Here is a 7,375-nt window from a genome sequence, read left to right as displayed (position 1 = left end):
TTTAACAATTTACAGTTTCATAGCACACATTGACATAAATGGTTACAAGGACAATAGGACCTCATATACAAAGAGACAGTGTATGGGGATGGGTTTTTTTCTTTCCCTCCTTTTGAACAGTTCCCTAGAGGCTACACTGTCATGTTTAAAATATAGTCTGTGCTATACTTATTCTTAGTAACCTTGTACATATACATGTAAATATACTTCTTAAAATGTAATTCTGCTGATCTTTTCCTTTCTTTTTTATATTTATATTTTTGTACTTTGTCTTGTTTCACGTGTACAAATGTGCTCTTTTTATGTTTATGAATTACGAAAAAAAAAAAAAATCCACGCTGTTTTCAGTACACCTTACTGCAAGCATGACTTAATAAAGTCAAGTCAAGTCCAGTCAAGACAGACTTTGGACTGTATTGATCCCCGTGATCAGGAAGAAATGAGGTTGTTAAAGCAGCAAAAGTAATATGAATCACCTGGGTAAAAAGAAAATAGAGTATGAGCACACAAACAGATCATAAAATAAGCTATAAAAACTGTAAAAATAATAAAACAATAAAACAATAAAAGCAATAAAACAATAGTGTGGCTATGTAAACGTGCTGCTGACAATTTCAACATGTTAGACAGACTGTGAGAGGGGGAAGAATGGGAAAGAGTATTTAATTTTGTAATTACTTACAGTTCAGAACTACAGATAATACTTACAGTCTACTTAAATATGGATCAGTAAATGTGTAATAGGTGTGTCAGTGTTTGTGTCACATGCACGTCCAGCCGATGACACAGATGACCCCTCCGTCCGTGTTTAGACAGGCTTGTCAGAGTCTGACAGACGCTCTGGTCTGTGATTCTAATGGCTGGCTCTTGCTTTTTCAGGTGGAACCACAGACAGTCGCTTAGGTCAGACAGAGACGGCAGCCTCCGTCCCTCCGCCCGCTGCTGCTGCTGCTGCTGCTGCTGCTCCTCCTGTCCCAGTGGAGATTAAGACGAGGCCTAGACCAATATATGGGTTTGCCGATATTGGGCTTTTATTAGATAGCAGATATCGGCCGGTCAGTGCAGTGTCGTCCTCCTCCGATACGATGGAGGTTCCTCCCTGAACACAGCTAAAAACAGGAAAACTGGAAAACCTGCAATAACATTTTATTTTCTTCCCATAGTTACCCTACCACTGAGTATGTTTGCATGCACATTAATATTCAGCGTATGAGCCATATCCCAGCTAAGTTCTCAGTCAGGATATGAGGTTTACAGGGAACTATCAGCAACTAGGTTTTTCAGACACATGGAGATAGTCTAACGCTCTGTAGTTTTCCCGTTGGTTTCATCAGTGGCTCTCTTTTTTTGATGCTTGTGATTCCATGGAAACAGCACTTCACCAAACCCAACAAAAACGGGATATGGCATTTACATGCGCAACTGAAAAATGTTATATTTGAATATCTTGAATATAAATGGAATATTAATGTGCATGTAAAAGCACTCATTGAATAAGCAGGGTAACTCCTACCTTAAAGAGCTGTTAACTCTAAAAGAATTTCATTAGTCTGGGTTTCGATGGAGTGTTGCATGATGGTCTAAACACTGTGTAATACTAAATACTGAGGCTTTCCAACCTGTCAGGGATAAAATTCTTGAGGAAGCAGTGAATCCTTGGTCAAATTCAAAGATACTGAATTTTGGTACAAAATATCGACTTCAGTCTAAAAATATTGATATCGACCTTCAAAAACCTACATCAGTCAAAGCCTACAAGACATATCAAGATAACTAATGATTTATTTAGAATTGTAACAGCATGTTTTATTATATTAAAAGATATCGAATATCAGCATAAAATATTGGCTATTAGTAGCTTCAATACAAAAATATTGGTATTGGTATTGGTATCAGTCGAACCCTAACTTGAGACTCTCCCAAGGGTTTTTTCCTTCCAGAGCGATGTGTTATTCAGACAGGTTTATCCCTCCTGATGACATAAACACACACGTGCGCTCTCTCTTTGTCTGTTTCTGTTTCTGCTGTCTCTTTCTCTCTCTCTCTCTCTCTCTCTCTCTGTCTCGCTCTCTCGTCTCACACACACACACACACTCACAAAACTCATCAGGGAACCCAGATAATCCCCTCTAAACAGCCGCTGTGATGACACCAGCCTGTGGGTGGTCTTGATGGTCAACAACCTCTCTCTCTCCAACCAGGGAAACCAAAGGTCATGTGAATCAACAAGCAGCTTCTCTCTCTCTCTCTCTCTCTCTCTCTCTCTCTCTCTCTGTTTCCCTCTAAGTGGTTGCCTGACCACCAAACTGTGTTCACTTTTCCGCTGAAACCTCGAACATCAATAATGAATGGCCGATCCTCCTAAACGACAGGTTTGTTGGTTCATATTTCAGGTATTCTTCCTGCAAACAAGGCACTAACTACATTTCATCAGTGCTCAGGACCATAACAGAAAAAAGAGCTTTTCTCCAATCATTTTTCTCTTTTTGTGTTTCCTTCCCCACCTCCAACACTGAAAGTTTCCATCAGTTACCCCACAGGATTCATGTTTTTTTTTCCAGCCTGTTTCCATGCACATCCCAGTCAACGTTAAGTCCCTTATGACTAAACCTAGAAGTAGTGATGATAAATTGCACATGTGTAACGTCTCCTGGAGAAACACACTGCCCTGCGAATAGCGTGAGGGAGACAGTTAAGAAGATAAGTGGTAGTCTGTGACTGCTGGACCAAAGGCAACATGATGAGGGAATGACTGTCTGCAGGAGCATCTCCTGTGCCATACTGTGAGCCAGATCGCTGAGAGACTACTGTTCAATATGGAGTCCACACACAGTGATTTGCTAGGGCATAAAAAATGCCTCATAAAAGGAAATCGGGGAGCTGAGATAGCAAAAAAGACTCCTTTAATAAGACATGGTGCAAAAAAAGTCAAAAATCGCAAAATAGTGAAGATCCTTTGCACCAGTGAATCTGGAATTACTCACTATTTTGCACTTCTTCAGCACTTTTTTGTCACACCGAAATTAAGTTTATATTCTGGCACTGCTAACAGGCATGAACCAGAATTTAAACCTCATTTGGGTGCAACAACTCACACCAAAATCGAATCGTTCAATATAGTCAGCGTCCCATTGATTGTCTATGGATCAGCACCAGATTTTACATCCTACTGACATCACAAATTCAAGGGTTAGTTCTCCAGTTTCTAGCTTTAGGAAAGAGTAATGTATGTTCACAATACTGACTGTCCTGGGGCACAGGAATAACAAATGTGATTTTTTTTTAAATGGGTGTCATTCCCCTTTAAGAGAATATTCTCCCAGTGTCAGCTAGGGTTTTCAGCTCTGAGAACATGTTGTGCTGTCAGTCTCTCTGCTGATGGATCCCCAGGGCCCGTCCCGTCCGGAAGACGAGCTGCGAGAGGGAGAGATAGGTGTTGAGAGCAGAGGTCTGGAGGTCAGGGGCCCGCCGGGGGTTTGGGGAGGGGCGTTCTGCAGCGCGGTGCGAGTTTCACCGCAGTTCAGTTGCGTGTTTGAGCTTAAAGTCACAGAGAAACGGTATTCTGAGTGCAGCTTGTTGCAGGATGTTGGGGCGAGACATAACGCAGTGGGGGGATCATTGAAAAGTGTAAACCAATGGGATATCAGTTAGGGAGGGAAAGTGTTGTGTTTCTTCTCTTACATTAACAGCAATAAAATGATGAGTTGAAGTGCAAATTCAACCACACAGGTGTCACTGAGCAGTCACTTAACCCTATTAAAGGTGTAATGACCATTGTACCACTTAACAACACAGTAGTGCCAAATGCCTATTCTAAATACTGAAATAACGTATTCTTTTTCCAAATACATAACAGAAAGGCTGTATTATTTGATCGGAGAGGCGGGATCGTTGAGAAAAATCTATGAAGTATTATTGGCTGGAATTTGTATGTACGCCTACTGGTGCAGCATGAGGTCAACATATAACAAATACAGCATTTTCAAGGAAGTAAAAGTGGAATTTTGATTCAAAAATACAAGAAAATAAATAAATTTGTACATTTTTTGGCGTTTTTTGTTAAACAGATGTTTACCATATCATGGAAAATTAACTAACAAGATGAAAAGATGGCCTGTACCTGTGCTGCCTCACACGTCATACAGCACATTCAGTCACGCAAACACACAGATGGCTGGAGTGTAAAACAAGCCCTAGGTCGTTCAAAACTAATACACTGATAAACACATACATGGACAAAGCGCGCTCATTCATGGTAATGCTTCCGTGTTTGCAGATGGGTAATGAAGAATATTCCTGTGGTCAAATTCGATGCCAGAGGTGAGATGTGCGTGACGGCTCCGACGCTTCCCATGAGTCATGAGAATGGCCATATGTCTGTTATTCTCTGTAAATGCGTCACGGTGTATTCAGCGGCCGCAGCTTTTCGCACGACAATCTGCCGCGTTGCTCACCACACCTGAACACAACCCCCCGCTTTTTCTCCCTTTGGGCCACACGTGTCACCGGCTCGTCGATCTGCACGGCGGCATATGTCATGCTGCTTCTTTGTGCGTCCCCACCAGCCTCCCACAGGCCTTCTTCTAACAAGGTGGCGGACACCTGATCTTCTCTTGTGCTTTAAGTGGTTCAGTCTCGGGTTACACTCTCTGCTGGGGGTGAGGCGCTCGCATTTTGCTCCCTGTTTTCCCACAGAACCTCGGAGCGGAGGAGCCGCACTCCCCCGTTGTCCTGGATGGGACACTGGAAACCGGACTCTCCCCCCCGCTCCTGAATCCAGGCTGAGGGGATCGGGGCACGCAGGGATATCGCCTTTCAGCTCCCATGTGTGAGAGAGGCTTTACCTGAAAGTGCAGCGCCAAATGAGTCTTATCACCTCCTGCTGTAGACGCTGAGTGCAGCGCTGGCCTCGATTTTAGTAGCTGAAGTACTTTAAAGGGACATTAAGTGATCTGTGACCTTTATCGACGTCTATTGATCTCTTATCTTACACATTTCTCTGGCACAGAAACAATAGAAAGTCATTAATCTAGCTAATTAGAGCAGAGATCCAACAGAAATGTCTGGTGACAAGTTGATATATCACCATGCAAAATACTGGAATAATAAAACTTCTCTGTCATTTGTTGTTTTGGTTTGGGAACGAGGGTTTTTTTTGCCTTTGTAGCTGAAATATCCATCACTGAGCAGTTGAAAATGCTACTAGGTGGGGGTTGAGGAGGATTGGGAGTGTCTGAAATTTACAATGGGTGGCGAGTTTTTGTTCCAAGAGTTTTGAAAGCCAGAAATCTCAGCACCTGGCCAAGTAACCATTGAGTCATTGGTATTCATCAACATCCATATTAACTCCCCATATATTTATGTTATGGTTATTTTGTTCAATGCAGAAGTAAAAATCTTGCTTATTTGCCCCTTTAAAGTAGTGATTTGTTTACTATTGTTGATGGGCAAACCTGGGGAATTGCTGTCAGTGAGTCATCATGTATGCAAAACTCAAAGCTTCAAAATATGTAAATGTAAATCATAATTCTCAACCTAAGCATATTAAATTAGATTTATGTTTTGTTTTGTTATGGTTTTTTTTGTTATCAAAAGTCAAGCAATGTGGAGACCACAAAAAAAAGGAAAAAACAAAAGCGAATCAAAACGGGAGCAGATGGATTGGATTCCTTATTTGATACAGCTGGCCTTCAGCTCGGTTCAGCTCAGTTCACCTCGGCTCGTCGTGGCTCAACAGGTGTTTTTGCCATCAGATATTTCCGTCTCAACACCGCTGGCTGCCTCTCAGCATTTCATCCTCTCAGGTTCAGTCTCTATCTGCTGAGACCACACAGTCAACTGTAGCCCAGTTGGACGGCTCAGTGCTCCACATCGCCAAATGACTGGGAGAAACTCAACAGAAAGGTCAATTCTCCTGGAAAACAACAGTGTCTGGATAGCAGAGCCATAAATGATATAAATAGCTGTGGATCAGGGCCTCTGTCTTTAGGAAAAGGTCTTTGTGAAACATTTAAAAACCTATATTCAGGGATGAGGTGTCAGGTAAACTCAACTAAAGACTGACAAAAATCTTCATGGCCTAAATTCCTAGTATACATTATAGTAAGAAACATTAAACTGTCATTGTAAGTTATATGAGGATAGGGTCTTTTAAGGAAAAAACATCTGAAAATATACTTGATTTTTGTTTATATTTGTTGCTTTAGCTAATGATGATCACCAACTGGTTTACCCACCTGTTTCCATTACATCACTGCTTACATTGCATGTAAGGGATTTACAACCTCCATTCTTCCACTGTTTGTAAGGCGAAGAGAGACCTAATGAGCAGTTGGCAGTGCAGCTAAATTGATGTAAAGCAGGAATCTTATGGTTCAGCACAATGGGGATGTTTTATTTTTCAGTGGAGACAAAGAAATAAGGCTTAGGTAAGTGGGTTTTGTGTTTGTTTGTGTGTGTGTGTGTGTGTGTGTGTGCACATGCAATAGCGGGTGTTAACGACTGTAAAACTGAAAGGCGTTGAATTTCTGGAAGTGAATTTCTCACGCCACCATGTGAGATTCAACCTGACTGTCTCTGTGTCTCTGCACTGACCTCAGTGTCAGTGTGAGGCATCTCAGTGAAAGGCTGGACAGACACCGTAGTCTGTTGGCTGAGTGTAATCTTCTGTCAAACCTTGAGTAGAAATAATTTATGAGTCTATTCACCCTGATACCTACAGTGGTAGCTATTGCAAAAGTCCCTCTCCATGCATTTATCCTGCTACTATTCTGCCATAGTACTGCAGATAAATCTTTCTTGAATGGTATTCAGTAGAAACCAGTGTGTTTGGCTCACAGTTATAATGTCTTTAATCTTTATTTGGATCCCCATTAGCCACTGGATGACGGTCTTCCTGAGGTCCATAAAAACTGAAATAAAATGTTGAGCAGAAAAACAGCAAACAACAACAAAAAGAAAACAGCAATAACAATGACAGCAACAATAAAAAAATACATTTACTAGTTAGAAAAGCCCATCAGTTTCTGCTTCAGTGTTTTGTTTTGTTTTTTAACAATATTTAGTTTTGACCTGCTTTATATGGGTGGGTAATAAATTCCAGGAAGACGAGGCCCGTAAATGACCATAATAAACCAAAATCATCGGTGTATGCTTGATTTCCTGTGAGAAACCAACTAGTTACCAAACAAGTCCTTGTAACGTCTGATTGGCTGAAAAGAGAGCAAAACATGATTTTTTCCCCAAACAATTCATCTTGGGGATGAAACAAAAAATGCAGCATTAGTTCAGCAAGCATGCAGTAAAACATGGGGTTTCTGTAACGGCAACATCTGTGCAACATTACACTTACAATTCAAACATGTTGGGGCTTCAA

The sequence above is a fragment of the Centroberyx gerrardi genome, chromosome 19 (genome assembly GCF_048128805.1).
Source record: "Centroberyx gerrardi isolate f3 chromosome 19, fCenGer3.hap1.cur.20231027, whole genome shotgun sequence".
NCBI classification, from domain to species: domain Eukaryota; kingdom Metazoa; phylum Chordata; class Actinopteri; order Beryciformes; family Berycidae; genus Centroberyx; species Centroberyx gerrardi.
The sequence above is the reverse complement of the archived record's forward strand: the minus strand, read 5'-3'. Positions refer to the sequence as shown.